Source organism: Motacilla alba, chromosome 3 (assembly GCF_015832195.1).
Source record: "Motacilla alba alba isolate MOTALB_02 chromosome 3, Motacilla_alba_V1.0_pri, whole genome shotgun sequence".
Lineage (NCBI taxonomy): Eukaryota > Metazoa > Chordata > Aves > Passeriformes > Motacillidae > Motacilla > Motacilla alba.
The window spans coordinates 92419004-92437503 of record NC_052018.1 but is presented as its reverse complement, the minus strand read 5'-3'; positions in this window follow the sequence as shown (position 1 = coordinate 92437503).

The following is an 18500-nucleotide window of genomic DNA, read 5'->3' as shown; positions in this document are numbered from 1 at the left end:
TATACACACACACATTAAAAAAATACATTTACATATACACACACAGAAAGACAACTTTCAGCTCACCAGCATTTCTCAGGACTTTGTTGTATCCATTGGCTGCAAGAGTGGTTTGAATTGACATGAAGTTTCCATCTAGACTCTAAGCAAGATGTGCTTTGGACGCTGGTTTTGCTAACACAAAGGTCTGCTTCCTGGAACTGAAGATGCCTCCTGGAACCACACCTGGGACATTTGGAAACTTGGATTTGCCTGGGGGTAGTCACAGCTGAAATCTCAACCCTGCTACCGTATGAGGTATTAAATATCTTCTCTCCTTGCACTGTGTCTTTTACCTTGGAGGTGGTCTTCTCCAGAAAAACCAGGATGCAGGCTCAGTGGAGATTGATGGGAAAAGGCTGCAGCCATCAGTGTGCTCACTCTCCTTGCAGCTGCTGTGGGTGTGCTTGCCTGCCTGTGGTAGCACTTTACTCATCTCTCTTTGCACGCTGTGGCATTCCAGGAACTTCTGCCCTTTCCTTTTGGTGAGGTTTTCTTTCTCTACATGCGGCTAGCCAAGGAAGCGATGGCTTGCAGGGAAGGTGCTAGCAAACCTGGCTCTTGCTCCTAGTACATTTTTAAAAAATGAGAACATCCTTCCAGTAATCCATGTTTGCATTAGATGGAAATGTTTTGGCTTCCCTCCTGTCCTTGAAAGCCCAGTGGTGTGATAGGAATTTGGGAAATGCAGGCTCTCAAAAGTAATGTAAAGAACAGATACACCTATTCAAATGCAAATTGCTAAAGAAGAAAACAAGGGAATTATTTTCTCCACAAAAAACAAACAAAGCCCTAACAAAATAATTCATTCTTTTAAAGTTAGGACTTCATCCCACATTTTTTAGATTATTTTTTCTGTCAAAATTTCTAGATTGCACTGTCTCCCGATTCTCTTGTCCTGCTGGGATGCTTATTGAAGAGAGACTGAAGGAATTTTCTGTCAAAAGATTAGTGTCACACATGGGGCTGTCACTCCAGATTTTGTGGGAGGAACAAACCTCCTCCCTGGATGATTGCAAAAGTTGACAGTAATATCTGAAGAGAATCCAGAAAACCCATGCAAGTAAATCAAAAGCACACTGTCACCAGAGCATGTTTCTGCAGTCTTTTGGGGTGCCTTGGGCCAGCCCAGCCCTGTTCTAAGACACTGTCCACCTCCAGCTGCTAATGGGGGATGTTCATTTACCCCACGGGTACTCCAGTGTATGCTGTGAAGTGCCCAGCAGCTGCTGGGTGCTCAGCATGTGAGCAACTGAAGAGATGTAAATGGCCACAGACCTGTTGCTAGTCAGGGTTATACAACTGGTTTTTAAACCAGAAATTCACACTCCTAATGTTTTGTCTTGTACACACAAACTGCAGGGGAAATGAGAACTACACAACACTCCCAAGTCTCTAATAAGGTTGGAAATTCCTCCTTGTACTGCTCCAGTATAAGAATAAAGATTTCAAAATTTTGAGGTGAGAACTAAGAGTTTCAGTGGTGAGACTGATTTTTCACTTTCCTTTTAATGTTCATGAAGCATCCAAAAACTGTGGTGCTGAGCATGGCAAGAATCCTGGTAACAAAAGATATCAACATATAATATATCCTTTTGATATCCTGATATCTTTTGCAAAAGCATAGCTCTTGCTTGTTGCTGCTATGAACTGCATGCACTGTGTAAAGAGGGGCTGTTAATCTTGGACATAAGCACAGTTACACCCATCTTCCCATTGGAGATGCCTTTTGTCTTTGCTGGAGATGTACCAACAGATGCTTGGTTGGGCATCCAGTCCTGCAGCTCCAGGAGTCTACAGCCTTTTTTTCTTTTTTTAAACAACTAGTGGTGACACAGACACAATCCTTCAACTAGGAATATCCTCAGAGTTAGAGGATGTTCAGTGGAGCAGCTCGGGTATTGTATACTAAAGGCTAAGGTCAGTTTATATGGGCTTCTTTTAAAGCACTGGAAACTTGTCTTCTGTGACTGCTTCCATTGTTCCATGTGCAATTATGTTGCCCCATTTTTATAGTATTCAAAGAGATGGAGGTCGGATATTTTGTTTAAGTTTTTTTTTCCTCTCTTGGCCTCTGCCTCTTGTACCTCTATTGCCAATTCCTACCCCTGTACTTTTCTCAGATGATCACTAGCTGTTTCCCTGAAATGTCTTAGCCCTCCTAACCACAGTCACACCCCCCTAGGTGATTAGAAGCATCACCACTCTGCAGCTATAGGGTATACTCTTATGGTCTGTGAGTAACTGGTATTTGTGTGAATTAAGGTGACTGCTCTCTGGGCCATCAAACCTTTTTAAAATAAAGACCTTAGGAAGAAAAATACTGCAGTGTAGTGTGTATATAATTTTCCTTGTTGAGCATGAAAGGTGGGCTAGTTTTTACCCTTGGACTCTGCCTTTGAAAGTACCTGAGAGGTACCAGAGCCGGGTGGGGGAGAGACGGCTGCTCAAGCGCCTTTCGAGAACCGGTCATCCTGCAGTGGCAAAGGTGGTAGTAAGTGAAGAGTAGAGGTCCCTGCGATGGAGTAAAAAAGTTTTCCTTAAGCCGCAGGGCATCCCTGCTGCCTGCGGGGCCATCCCGCTTGCCCGCCCGCCGCGCTGCGTGTCGGGGGCGCTGCGCTCTCCGCCGCAGCCGCTGGGTGTCAGTGAGCCTCTGGTTTAGCGCCCGGCCGCGAACGCAGAGCGCCGCAGCCGGCCCGCGGGATCGCTTTCAAAGCCGCCGCTGCCATTTAAAAAGTTATTTCTCCCCCCGCGCTTTTCCTTCTTCTTCTTCTTTTCCCCTCTGTTGGAAAATATTGAGATTAGATTTGCACTCAAGACGGCAACTTTGCAGCAATGGCAAGGTTTTGAGCTTAAAAGACAGCCAAACAGAGCAAAATATGTGCAAACAGACTCAGAAATGATGATTGCAGTATTTAAAATGTTGGTTTGAAATGTAATTTAACTCCGGTCTGGTCAGATCCACCGACTGATACTCTAATCCCAAGTGAAGCTTCTCGTTGATTTAAGAAGCTTCTGTTGGACTGTTTTCTGGACATAGAAGAAAAAGCCAGAAAGTGGATAGCTTTTTCTTTCAAGAGTTGAAAGCAGCACTCGTTTGAGGTTTTAAGAAGATTTAGAGAACGGGGATTGATCTGCTAACATCAGAGAAGAAATCTGGGGGCAAATATCAAAACTTGATAGAATTTTTTACCACTGACAGATATTATTGACTATCACCTTTCTGGGCTGACAAACCCACTCATTGCTTATTCACAGGTTTTAGTTGCACAAAAAGTAACCTCCAAGTTTGACCATGAGAGGCATAGAATTATGAATAAAATTCCACTTGCCTCTTTAAAAACCTTACTGAGAAAAAGCTTAGACAAGTAAAGGAGCTGCTTCATCATAACCCTTCAAAATGTGCTGAGCCTAAGCTACCTGTAATACTACCTGATAATTACACGCAAAAACCTGGGTATCAAACACCTGACCCGACCTTGTTGTCACCTGGTAAATGTCAGCACATTACAGAATTTCCTTAGAGCAGTCTCAGGGAGTTTTCATCACAAGGCCAGGTAAAAGTAAGAGAAGCAGGGGAAACAATCACTGTCAATGAAGGAAGGGGTTTGAGTGTTGCTTCTCCCACTGAAGGCTCTTTGAGGAAACAGCCCTGAAGCTCAAAAGCTTTTGAAGGGACTATTTGGAGGGAAAACCACTTCCAGTTGCCAGATTATATGAAGGTGAAGCCCTGTATCTAACTCTGCAGATGTGTTCAATTTGTGGCTTTTGTGGGAAGGGGTAAGACAGAGAAATAGATAGCAAAAAGCTGACATTTTTTTTATTGCCATCTTTGATTCACATAATTGCTATTTGAATTCTAGTACTATATTAAAAGCCGTGTTTCATGCTTATGTCATCTCAAAGGATCCCAAGCAATTTATTAGAGGCTTTACATCCATAGGAAGTGATTTACCCTCTGTGGTGGTGCAGTTACTTGGAGTGAAAAGCAGCAACTGTTTGAGATCACACAGCCACAGTACCTGATAATTTAGCCTTGGACATTTCAGTGTCGTGTGGAAATCATAAAGGGGAATTCAGAGAAGTGGGAAGTCAATTCATAACTGAGGAGGAATGTGGCAGCTAACATCCTTGCCCCAAGAAGTGAAAGAACCTTTAAAAGCCATCAGTTACAACATGCTGCAAACACTACAAACTCCTACTGAATTGCAAAAATCTGTAGCATTTATATTTTCCTTAGAGGATTTTTGTCCAAATTCTGTCCAGAGTCAAGTCTTTTGTAACTTGTGAGAGCTGTCAAGATCAGGGTCCCAGGTAGTACAGCTGCAGGCCATGTTTAATAGTTAATGCTGAACAATGTTATATTTGTATCCTGTTATTCACACGGTATTGGAAATTTGTGAATTTTAAAAAACACACTGGTGAAGACTGGATGAAACCTCAAGATGGAATTTCTGATGCTTAGCCTACATTTTGAAGCTCTGGAGAATATTTGTGTATAATCTTGAACGCCCTAAGCAAATGTTCATTTAGTCAGCTCTACTTGATGGGATTATAATTTCAAAGTCTGTTCTAACTTTTGTCTTGCTCAGAAATCTGTATCTTGGCTACAATGTGGAGTGCACACCATGGATGCAAGGCTGCCTTTTCATTTGGGTTTGCATGCGTGATTCCTCTTGATTTTGTTGAAGCTGATCGTGCATCTGGGACCACCAGAGCTGAGAACCTCAGCTGTGGTGTCACTGCCCACAAAATGTTTCCTCCTGGGCCTTCAGTTCACCCTTCCAAGATGTAAAGGGATAAGTTTAGAGCTCTCTTTTCTGGAACAATGTGCTTATAAGGAAACATACAACAGGACAGTTTGAAACCTGCTTTGGGCTGAGAAGGAGCTCATTTTCTGCTGATGGAATCGCAGGGTTTAGGAAGAAATGTGATGAGAAGATCCTCTCCTTTCATGTGCATCACTTGAATTGGCCACTTGGCAATTTATAACCTCTATAGCAATATGCTCTTTTTTCCCCCTCCCTTTTCTAGAAGCAAGGCCCTGCTTTCCAAGAAGTGGCTCAGCACTGGAAAATGTGGATAGCCCAGGTGCTATGCTAATCAGATGGATGTTATTTTGGGGTGGGTGGGTAGGTACAATCTGCCATTCAAAGGAACATGTGTATATGGATGGCAGGAACTGGCTGGCCATGAGTAGTTGCACCTGCATGTCTGGGAGATCAATATGATTGTAAATGCTCCTCTAGTCCCCTGTAACAAGAGTCCCTGTCTCTCTCCCTTAATAACCGCAGAAGTGCACATCCACAGGAAGAGATATCCCATACCTAGAGAAATAGAACCAATAACTTGGGGGAAAAAGAAGGCACCATTACATTTATTTTACAAATAATGAGATCAGAAAAATGGCTGCCCATGGAGAGTCAAGACTAAATCACAGGTCTTGAGATTCCCTTCTTCTCTGAGTTGTATTTATGGTTTTTTTACAGACTCTACTATATCTGATTTATCATTAACATTAGCCTTCACTCCTGTAGTTTTTCCCATTTTTTCTTTTTCTTTTCCTTTTCACCATTTCTTTCTTTTTCTCCCCATAGCTATTTTTTTGAAGCAGACCCAAGGAAGTCTATGTTGGTAGCAGACTTGGAAATAAATTTTAAGCATAACATCCCATTCATATCCCACATAAGTTTATTTATTCATTCATTTTTTTTTATCTACCTTTTTCTTCCAGTTAAGAACTAAATAGCCCTAATGAACCTTGAGGGCTCTCATATGCTTAGAGAAATTAAAACAAGCTGGGAAGTCTCCAAGCACATGGGGCAGAAGGTACAAAATATACTTTACCTAGGACCAGTCAAATAATTCATCCCAGCTTGTTTATGAGACCTGTTGTTCCTTTTTGGTTTGTGTGGCTTTTATACTTGTATTTAAGTATTACATTTTATAAGCAAACCCGGTCTACAACTTGTTCAAAAGCTGATCATTTTTGAGTGTTTGCAATTTCTCAGCTCTTTTATGGGATTTATCAGCTAAATCATACCGTGTTGTGTTTTATTTTTTTCTTCACTGAAGCAATCTTTACCTATTTGCATATAATCTACAAATTCTTAATTTTATGAGAAATTAATTTAATTTCAATATGAATGACAAAAAATACCCCTCTGTTACTGGGATTTCCACCCAAATTTACCTAAACTGGCCTTCATGATGTTTTTTACTGCTTGCAAAAAAGGGTAAGTCTTCCCAACCTGTTTACCACTAAGGAAAGAGAGGGTATGTATCAGTCAGGAAAGCAAATCCATGAATGAGGCAGCACACACTGCACATGCTTTAGAAGCTCTTTGTTTTGCATTAAACTAATTTTTTTCTCTCACATTGGCCAGTTTACTGTGCAGTAGAAGTTGCACACAGATTATGTCTAATGACACCATGATCTGCTGGTCCATACTATTGCTTCATGGACCTTTCTGAGTGTATGGGGTGGGATTATTTAATATAAAAGCATATAGGGAAAACACCCTTGAGCCACGTTTTCTGAACAAGATCTCTTTCTCTCTCTCTCTCACAGAGAATGACTCTCTGTTCCACTTCCCCTGTATTATCTTACCTACACAGCTCCTTGGGAACTGCATGGCTGAGCAAGGATGCTTTGCCTCTCGAACAAAGCCTGGCATTGTCCAAGGGGCAGACGCACAAATCTGGACCTCGCCCCTGGAAGAGAGCAGAGTGACCCTGAACCCGAGCTCCCCCAAAGCAAAATGCGGCAGCCATTTCTCTGGCCTAGGGTTTGTTCCACACCCCCTTCTGAGAGATGTTAACCTCCAGCTTGTAATACCACACGTAGGTAGGTAGAGTCTGAACAAAAATGTCAGAGAAGAACTCCTGTTGGTTGCGTGGAAAAAAAGGGAATGAAATTGGTTTGTACATTTTAACTTTTGGAAAACCTCAGGCCGTGGGTGCTGGAGCAATTCTTTCTGTGTATCCCTGGCTGACTGTGCTCAGCATAACCCTGAAATCTAACAAATGCTGACCTTGCTCGTAAAAGCAATACATTGTTTTTAAACATTAGTTTCCTATTCCTGACAGATAAGTTGAAAAGTTAACAATGCGCTAAGGCTGTAAAATGTTGGCCAGAGTTTCGATTTCACCTCTGTTTAACTTTTTGTCAACAGATTGGCATTTTCCTCCCCATTCAGAACAGTTGGGTTTTGCTTTCAGCACTGAGTAATAGCTCTTAGATGCTCTCTCACGCAGAGACTTGAGTTCAATATTAAAGCATTGATAACACTCTTATTATCAGAAAGACATGGCCTATGGGCTCAGAGGGAATCTAAAACAGCTCTTTCAGCGCAATAAAAGAATAGCTCTACATTATGTGACATGAAGTTCCCAGATATATTACTTAACCAGATCACGGCATGCAAGCAGATTCAGGCCCATGCAGGCCTGCTAAGTCTTTCTGAAATTACTTCCTTTCAAGAAAACAGTGCCCCAGTGCAAGATATCGTTGCTAACACACTGTGTATAAATGACTGCTCCTGCAAGTTAAACTGTGCAGCCAATACTCCCTGGGAGAGGCTGTGTTGGTTCAGCAGGGTGACAGAATCCTGCCACTGGGACTTCAAGAGTTAACGATGTTAGCTGGGGGCTATGTTTCAGTCGCGGTACTTTGTGCTGTGCTGGGTTTAAATGCCGTGGAATCTAAGTTAAGGGCAGTGCTGAATATCAGTATATCTACTGAGCCAAGGAGATCCATTTATTTTTAATTGAATTAAATTGCTCACAAAATGAAAGTAGCATACTTTCATTAATATTTCATTACTTACAGTGTTAAACAATGATCACAAAGAAAACTTCGCTGGTGTCTTTTCCATCTCTGAATTTTTTCTGTTACTTTATTGCATGAGATGGTCCTGTTGGCCTTCCTGTGATTTGAATATTAAATGCTACTAAGGCTGAATGCTACTGCTGGGTTTTGTAGGCTGAGGAACAAACCTGAACCTTGGTGCTGAAGCTGCTGTGGAGCTACAGCAGAGGAAGGAAGAGTGGGAAATTTGCAGCCAGATCAGAGAGAATGGTTCTTTCTTCTACAAATAAAGGGGATCACCTTAACACTAGGCAGAAAGTCATCCACAGAAACATCAGTGTCTCATCTGGAGCAAGAAAATACTGTCTTGGCTACTGCCATTACTCTTTATTATTTCAGTGAACTCTGTGGTTGGTGGAGGTAAAAGAAAAAGATGTGGCATTTTCCTTCCAATCCAAAAGCAAAAGTTAAGCATGATTTAGATATCTGTGAAATTAAAACCAGGCTCTGCTTGCACATTGCCAAAGAACTGAGTTGCTGAGGGAGTCAGTTATGCCTAAAATTTGCATTGCAACTCTTAATTTCATACTATGAATGTGGCCCATTGTTTCCCTCAGTGAGGTGCACTAGATATGTATATATATTCTTCCATCTATTTGTGTTAAGCCCTGCCAAGTATTTATGCGAAAAGGCAAGGTATTGTGATCACAGCAGAAATCACCATGGATGGTGCAGATCTGGCCAAATCGGTAAATTCCTCCGTATGTTTCCTGTCTTTCACAGCAAGCAAATAGGTAAAAATTACTAGAGGCATTGAAGGTTCACAACATTTATTTTTGTGTGTAGTGTTCTATTTAACATCATCCAGTTCAGACAGAAATTAAATAAGTCCTGAGACTTGAGCTCCAGAGGTGTGAATGGTCTAGCTGCTTGTAGTGATGCTAGGCTGGCTTATCTCAGTGTGGCTTTCGGCAGCATTGAATGATTGAACTGAGGCTATAATGTTGAGGACTAAATATGTATTTGATATACTTTCAGTCAAGACTAACCCCTCTGTTTTTCACAGCATAGCCTTATATCACTCATAGAAAAGGTAATGCTATTAAACCAGAGCAAGGAACTACAGAAAGCATCTTCTAACTGAGGATTACATGGTGTTTTTTCCTCAAAAGTTGTCTGTAGCTTGCATGTTGCTTAAGAAATTACTTACCTCCTCATTGCCATGCTGACTGTGTCTTCTTGGTTCAGAAAGCCCTTATTATATTTGGAAATGACAGACCTGCTGTTTCAAAGCCACATTCAGAATTCACTGTGAATTCACTGCCCTTTTGTGGGCAGTGAATGTTGTCTATTAAGGTTTAGGTCCATCTTCTCTCAGGCTCCCTTTCTATGTAGCTTCAGGTGCTCAGACCTTTTGAAGGTGTGATCTTTCCCCATCTTGAAGGAAGGAAATGGTAATTCCGTGGAGTTCCCATTGGAAAATGAAGAAATCATCAAGAGAAGAGAAAAATGTCAATAAGACACTTCAAGTAGCACGTTTCCAGGCAATCATGCTACTTTTAGTGTGTTAAAGTCAGTTGGCCTTTGGACAAATGCCTTGTCATAACACCACCCGAGGTGTGTGATAATCGCCAAGAAATGCTCTACCTGTCATGTCTTATTGCTTAAATATTTATGCTTATGACATTTGATTCCTACACTCTATATGTCATCAGAATGTTTCACTCACAGTAGATATGTCATCACCCACCAGGAACAGCTGACACTAAGGATTAGAACACTTTCAAATTAAAAATCCCTAAACAAAGAAATGACATGCTAGTAATTGTCTGGGGTAGTATAAATCAAATATATGATGATATGAACTAATAGATTTATTACATTAAGCTGACCTAGCCATTTAATTTGATGATTCCTGTGCCTCACTTAACTCTGTGAGGAAAGCAGAGAAAGAATATGAGTTGTATTAATGGTACTTCTTATTTTGATGAAGGTCAAGGTGTATTTCCTCTCAGTACCACCCTGATGAATCAATAGGGAAGAGTACAAATTCTGTGGCAGAAATTGCTAGAGGGAACTAAGTGTGCAAAATTAAATCCTCCTGCCAAGCAATTTCTGTCTTGAAAGATTGTTTTAAGATGTTCCCAGTGCTTCCAGTACAATGTTGAGTGACCCTCAATAGGAGATTGGCATCAAATAGACAATAGATTTCCAGCTACTCCGTACAGGAAAAATCCCAAACTTCTGGGTAGAGGAGCTGGTGCCCCTGCCCCTAGTCCTCATTTCCCTGCTGTAGGTCAGGAGGAAAAGATGTCCACCCTCTGTGTCTCCAGCTGTGCCCAGGGCAGCAGTCCTGCCTCCAGGGGATGTCTAGAAACCCTCAGCTGGGCAGAGATGCAGGGATGCAGCAGAGGTGCTCAGCCTTCAGCACTGCTCTAGCAGCTGCTCTTGGTCTCTGCTGAGGCAACCACGGGTGCAGCCATTCCACAACTTAGGTATGGAGCCGTGGGCTGCCAGCTGGATCACCGTAGTGCCAGATGTTTTTAATTGGATAAAAAAAGCTGAAATGCTGATATTTTCTAATGAGCCACTATATATGAATGCTGCTGCCCTTCACTGAGTAGAGTCAAAGCTGGTCAGTTAAGTGTTTGAAGGCAGGGCTACTGCTGGCATCAGGAGCCTCCCTTTAAACCAAGTGCTCACGAAAAGTAAGGTCTCACATCTCTCATTAGTCACAAGGGCGTGCACTAATCACAGCAACTAAGGCTCTGGTTGTATCCAGACATGCTTATTTAGGGTCTTTTTCTCTCTGGAATCCACCACATGGATGAGAGTGTAAGCTCATGCCACATGTGAAAACACACAAATTGAAATAGATATGTGACTGAGATGGACTGAAGATGCATAATTTCCATCTTAACTGTTCCTCTGCCATTTCTAATCCAGTTAAAGATTATTAATCAAAACATTAGTTGCTAGTGAAGGATAAAACCAAATAGATCTAATATTTTAATGCTTGAAGAATGTTATCAATTAATGGCTATAGACCCATTTCTAGCATTCTTCAAGCAAAATTTTCCCCTCAGAGCTGTGTGGCAGAACATGCCCTGGGACAATGTGCTCTGACTACACACGTACAGTGCCCTTTGATATTAATGGGGGAATCCAGAACACTGGATTTTCTCTATGGCCCTAAGTGAAGGATTCTTCCTTTTGTGTCAGAGTCGCATGTGTCAGCGCTTTCACTCATGGATTCTGTACATCTCCCTCAAACCAGCCCAAATAAAGCCGGCACCATGTGATCTGTCCTGGCACTGGCTCAGCAGGGTGGCATTGAGCAGCTATATATATCTGGCACAATGTGGCTTGCACACGGCGTGTGGATTTGAACGTACGCAGCAGCTCACCCCGAGAGGCCCGGCACACCCACAAAAGACAGGCAATCAGTCGCCCACAGCCACTGGCGACAGCGGGAGCCACTGCCTTCCATACCTGCTGCTGTGCACGTGCCCCTCCTGCTTATAAAGTTATCAAATAGGATGCCCTTCTCTCTAATAAAGGGGTTATCTGAGGGGAGGGAGGGGACGTTGTTTTGGCTGGAATTTCACAAGGCACAGGTGGTACAACCAGCTGCAAGATCTTTAGTTCTTGTTGGCTGTACACCAGCTCTTGGTCTTTTCACAGTTCTTTCACTGGTAGTGAAGGAGGAGGAGTGGCAGGAAGGGACAGTGGGCCCTTGATGATGTTGTTCAGCATCAGCAGCTGTCTCAGGTTGGCATTAGGCTCTGGAACAGTTCCTCAGGAGGTGTTTATGCTGAACCGTTCCCTGGTGACACTGGACGCGATAGCAGAAATGGTAATGCAGCGAAATGCTTACTGAAAAGAATCCATGCAAAAGTCTGCCCCATCTCTGAATTTCCCTGTGCAAAACCATCTTTTACTTTGTAAGCTGCCTGGTGTGGTATGACAAACCAAAGGTATTTCTCCATAGAAAAGGATAGATTTTTCCACCATTGCTTCCCCTGAGTGATACAGCATAAACTGTGGAAATGGACACAGCCCCCAAGCATATGCCTCTAATTAACCAGTTATTTCTGAGGCTGCTGAGAGTGGAAATTACTGGAGATAAGGAGCCAGATCTTGGGTTTACATGAGATGGCATGTTCCTGGGAGAATAGAGGCAAAACCCAAATAATGTCAGGATATGGAATTAGGAAGAATGCAAGCTCACAAGAAAGGATAACAGTTTAAAGAAAAGAAATGGTTTAGGGAAGAACTAGGAGGAAGCTGGCAGTTGCTTCTGCAAAAATCTGGGGGTTTCCCAAGTGGTACAAGAATTTTATAGGGATAAGACTAATAACTTGAGTGTAAAAAACAGAGGGACTATTTTTCTCAGACTTCTATATACCCTTCTTCATGTCTCAAATGCCTGTGGAGATCAGAGGAGCTTAACTTTGATGGCAGAATATCTTGAGAAGCTTTTTGTATTGGAAGCCCTGTTTGATTTCTCCCTCTGTTAGTGTGTATACGTGTATACTCTCAGAGGGCTCCTTGGAAAGTTCCTTTGAACTTTCATAACAGTTTTTGACCACAGAAGTATGAAATGTAAGGGACCTCCTGGAGGTCATGTTGTTCAGCCTCCGGCTCAGTGCACGGCTATTAGTAACTGGCCAGATAATGTCACATCTGCTTTTTGGTTTTTTTTCTCTTGATGAGTCTTGAAAGCCTGCATGGACTGAGATACCAGCTCTTGGGTAGCTTGTTCCTATGCTAGGAGCTTACTCCTCTAGTGAGTCAGTGTTCCTTACTGTCTGCTCTGAATCTTCTGGACCACAGCTCGTGGTTAGGTTGCCTGGAATCGAAAGAAAAACTTTCCAAACATTGAAGTGGTTGATATAAAGAGCAGTTCTTTACTTAATCTTTCAGGTGCTCAAAATATAGCTATCCACGCTCATGGCATCAGATTATCACCATTTTATGAGTTTAATTAATTAGTATATCTAGCAAGTACATCTAATAGGAGACCAGTTGTTCTGGGAACGCACCCTGGGACCTGCCCTATTGGAGAGACTCCAAGGGGTTCTTCTCCCTATATTTTGTTATGTCTCCCAAGTGCTGGTGTAAAACAAGATGTCCTTGTTAGAAATTCTTTTCTGGGAAATAAGACTAAATAGAATTTCAGGAATGTGACATAATGTGTTAGAAAGGCTAATCTACTAGTCTAAAGTGTAAGTAAATGCAAGAAACTGCACACCTATATGTTAAAAATCGATGAAACTACAAATATATTAAAAAAAAACATATAAAAAGCGGAAAAATCTTTAGGCATCAGTTATTGTTTAACTGTCTCTCACTCCCAAGAAAAGCAGCTCAGTTCTCCTTGTGAATACATTCCGAACACTGACTTTGTGACTACCCTTCAAAAATTGACTAGAGACCTGTCTTCCCAGCCTCCTCTTCACCTTCTTAAATAAGACCAGTTGCTTCAATCTTTCTTCCACCCTCATATGCTGATGATCCTGGTCTCCTTCTACTGGGACCCACATTATGTCACATTCTCAATATCCTCTTTGACATCCAGAGTTGAGAGAGATGATACTCCAGATGGAGCAAAATAGAAGAGGATGAAAACTTCCCTTGGTCTGCTGGTTGTGCTCTTAACATTGCTTGATATGGCCTTTGCTTTTTGATTCCTTGGAAGAGGGTAACTACTAATAGTAAAATGTTTAGACCAGTGATATATTCATGGCCATGCTGTAGGAGACTCTCAGCAGTGAGACACAGAACTAACAAAAACAGATTTGGGGAAAGCAGTTTGGCATATTTTACACTGATTTTCTGAAATGGGGACATGCTTGTATACCATGAGCAAGCAAAATGCAAGTGACTGCTAACAAAGTGAAACCTGCTGAAGCCACCTCGACACTTCAGAAAATGTGGCTCCGGGTTTGCCTCAGTCAGCTGTGTTTTTTCTGCTCTCGTATGCATAGTGTATTGTGGAAAGCCAGATAAGAGCATTTATTCAAATCCAGCAAAAATAAAGCTCCTCTTTCTCTGCTAAAACAGGTTTAGATTTGTATCCTGCAAACTGATACAAAAAGCCTTGCTTCTCCACACAAGAAAAGCCCATCTCTGGGAACACTGAATATACAGAACGTGTGAATAAAAAGAGGGGATGTAACATTTGTGAGATGCTTGTGACAGCCACTCGGCAAATGAAACACATGTATTATGACAAAATCACAAACTGCTGGCTTGGCAGATTCCCTGGGAACGGGCGGGGAAGGTGATAGCTGCTCGAAAGTCAGAGAAAGGATCAATATTGAATAAATCAAAACAAATATGTGATAGGTTCTGAGAATGATATAAAAATTAAATACCAGTGAATTTGAGGCACGAAAATATCCAATTACTGGTCTAGTGCTACAGTCACTGTCATACTGAGAAAAGGGGGAGGGTAGAATGAAATTACTGAGGGGGTAATAGCTGGAAGTAGTTTTGATATTTCTACCCAGAGCCCCTCTCAATACACTTAGCACAGGAAGATACTTCCGACTGCTGGTATTTTAGGGATAGGGAAGTTGAGGCACAGACCACAGTTCTCTTGTTTGTCCTTGTCCTCTATTGGAGTCTGTCCACAGTCCACTGCCTGTTCCCTTTCCCTTTGCTATCCATGCCTCTCCCAGTATTTCCCCATGCTCAATTAAAACCTGGATTTGCCCAGCAATAGAAATGGCCACTTAGTCATAGAGGGAGCAGCTTCTTTGTGGAAAGAACAAAGCAGTGCAAGAGGAGAAAGGGCTCTGATACTGGTGGAACATTGGGATTTTCCTGCTTAGAAGCCCTTTCTATTTACAAAACTCCTCTTTACTGTGTGCATTTTTCTCCCAAATCTGCCTCCTTGCATAAACTTTATGCATTCTCAGGTGTTGTTCTCGTCTTTTAAATTTTGTTTATCTTTCACTTTACATTAAAGCACTGAAATAGAAGAAGCCATTACCACAAGCTTAGTGCTATATGGGCTTTGTTCTGCTATCCACTTGGAGAGAATTTCACTCTAGGAAGTTTTCCACCAGAGACAGGCTAGGATTCCAGGGATGAATTTCCTGGAGAAAATAGCATCTTCTTTCCTTGTTCTGAAGTCAGTTCAAGACACTGACTACAATACCTGTGTCACTATTTGTTAGTATTTCTTATTTGTCTCATAACTGTGCTTAGTGAACTAGTTGCCCTATAACCCTAGAAGAAGGGAGCCCAGCTGTTCTGGGGAGTTTCAAATTGCAGCCCCATGCCTACATCTCCTGCCGCCTTTCAATACTGTGACTTACTCAGGTGTGAAATCTATGTTCATAAGACCGAGATTTTAGAAAATATTATCAGTTCTAAAGAAGCAAAACCCACATCTTTCCAAACTTTTTTCACTGATATTTTTCTTCGTCTCCATTTTATGTCTCAGAAACCCGACATGCTGAGTGGGGCATGTTGATTTATGTTCCTTTAATGCAATAATATCAGTGAACCTAGCAAAATGTATGGATTTTCTTTTATCCTTAACTGAGCACATAGTATGTTAGCAAAATGAGTATGTACTGTCTCTAGCCTACTGAGATATTCTCATATTTTTCATATAACTTTATATTCTCATATTTTTCACATAACTTTACCTTGCTCTTTCTATATTTCATTGAAGTAACAGCTCACCTTAGTTTATTCGTAAGGCCATCTGTGCTATCATATTACTGCAGATTCTACAGATAAAGATGAGGAGAAAGTGTAAGAATTGAGGGAATGGATGCAAGAGTAATGCTTATGAAGCACAAAGATAACTTTCAGTGGAAGATGCTGTAAAGGCGCAAGGCTCTATTATTATTGCTATATTATTATATTGCTATTATTAATAATAATAATAATAATAATAGTTATTTAGTGCAACACAACAATTATTACTTTATTATAGGTGGTTACCACACAGATCTGTGACTGGATGAAATTAACTCAAACAAAATCATGGACTGATTTCAGCTATTCCTTACTTAATCCTATAAACAGGCAATTGATATCTTAATATATATTGCTGCTGCTCCTGGCCAGGAAGTCATGGGAGGAGATAAGGTATTATTGGTTTTATCTGCTGTGTGCCTTACATAGAGGACAAATCCAGTGTTTCTTTTGTGTGGAAATATCTTGACATTTATCTGGGGTCCTCTGATCTTGAAGCTTGAATTTTGTGGTGGAATGCATCAATATATGGAAATTTGGGGCTTCGATATAGAATAAAAGTGCCATTCTGACTTAACACTAAATAGGCAGGAAATTGCCCTTTGTTTTCAAGTGGAATCTACCTAAGAATTTTTCCAGGTGGGGAAAACAGTTTGTGACTAATACAGCCCTTGTTTTCTATGCTGAAGTGCTGTATGGGGTAGCTCTGATAAGTGCAGATCTTGGAGGAGGTACCTGAGCAATGGCTTATAAAGATAACTTGCTGCTACTGTGCTCAGACTGAAACCTCACCTGATGTAAGCTGATGTAACACTACTAATATGATAGTCTCTTCAGCTGACCTTGGTCTCTCAGTCCAGAGCACCAAAAATATCATCAGCCACACCCCAACCCACCCAGCAAGATAAACTCCCCAGATGCCAGCTCTGCAAGTCACATCAGCTGATTTAAAAGTACTACAGGATTTGCGGGTATCTTCCAAGTTATATGAACAGATTCTCTAAATTGTCTTTCTCCAGGCAGCTGGAGAGTGGTATTTCCAGTTTTTTAGCCTCCCTAGAGATGGTAACAGCTGGTCACCCAGGGACTCCCTATTTCTTTACTTGCAGAAAACATCTAGATTTGTAAACATCTACAAGTGCACTCCTCCTCAATGCAGACTTTGACCTTAGGCCTGTTTCTCCACTTATAATATACTCCTGTACTGGGTAAATCTGATTTTAGTCTGGATTCACATGTTTATGCCTCACAGGGATGGAGGGCTACATCCACAGAGGAAAGCAGTCAAGAACATCTCAGTAAATTCTTCTCCAGTATAAAAAAACTGATCAGGATTTAAGTAGTAAAAGACTCAATCAATAAGAGGACAGCATTGCTTCAGATTTTTTTTTTTTTTAAGTTGGAAAATTAATTTAAATTACTTAAAAGTGGAAGAGGCTCCAATGCCAAGCAGAGAACATTTGGAACTGCAGCACCAAAAACCTGCGCTCTCCTGTGCCCATTGTGGGATCATGTAGGTTTTGGGGATGTTGAAGAAGGATTGGCCCCTTCTTCATGGTTCTGTTTAGAAGGTCCTGTAAGAATCCCAAAAGTTGGCCCCAAAGTCTGGGAGGAGGAGACATGGTTTTGGTCGTGTGATCCATAGGAGTTGCTCCAGCTGAGTCAACAAATTTTGTGTTTTCTTGCAGGATTCAGCTGCTTAATGGACATTTATTAGCATTTTAAGGCCTTTATGATGCAGAACCCAAGCCTGGAATGGGGTCAGCTGGTGTACCCCTGGATACCAACTGCCTGTCTGGGAGTTGTACCATGTAAGAACACTGCCCTCTTCTCTGCCTGAGTCTACTATGTATCACTTATTTTTTGGGGTGTACAAAAAAATATCCTTTCACATCCCTTTCAAAGCAAACCCATTTGAATCAGACCATTGCAGCAACAAAATCCCAACTAGGAATAACAGGGGAAAAATAAAAAGCACACAAGCCACCACCATCCCCCACTTCCCAACCATCATCTTTTGCCATGAACTAAAAACCAGCAGCTTCACTTGATTTCATTTTTGGTAATAACAACGACAGAAATTTGCATCTGGGCTGACAATGTGGATAGTGAGTGTTAGCCCTGTGCGATTTGAAATTGGCAAGTTATAGCAACCCTCTGGAAAACCAGGATTTACAAGGGAAATGCTGACAAACAACTACAGCGGCACTTGCTCTATACTATATAACACATAAAACAGTGAAATGGAACATAAGTCTCTTTTAATTATTGAAAATATTTTGGGGCTGCCTTGTGCTAAAACACTCATTTTCATCTTGCCTTTCAGATAATTTTTTTCTTTCTTAAAGCAAATTTTGTTCTAAGCCTATCTTTTAAAAAAATGCTGTTAATCACCATTAAAAGAGAAGCATTCCGCATGCGATTTTTGGAAGGCTGTGTATAATAATAAGGATTTCAAGGCTGTGTGGACTTGCATGGCACCATATTATTGCATGAGCAAAAAACCGATACTGAATGGTAATAACCATTTGTCAGAGGCAGCACGGAGGATTATATTATAACCCTTTGTGTGTGTGTGTTTGTGTGTGTTTGTGTCTATCCTGTATAAAGCAATCAGACACCTTCCAATTTCCAAACACCTGATAATGCTAAAGTTTATTTTATTGCAGCCAGGGTTATATTTTCTTTCACTTCACAGTGACCCTAGAAAGAAGAGGAATAATGGATCGGGAACCTATTATAGCTATTCTGTGTTAAACAGCCAAGTAAAGGGCAAATATAGTTCTGTAGTGGAATCAATCACTGAACCCATCAGTGAGAATGACCCTCCTGGCCCCCACCTTCTTCCCCATGCCTAAGAATTTGCCATATTCAATCTTTAGGCTCTGAACCCAAATGCCCTTTGAAAGTGAATTTATGATCACTTCATCAC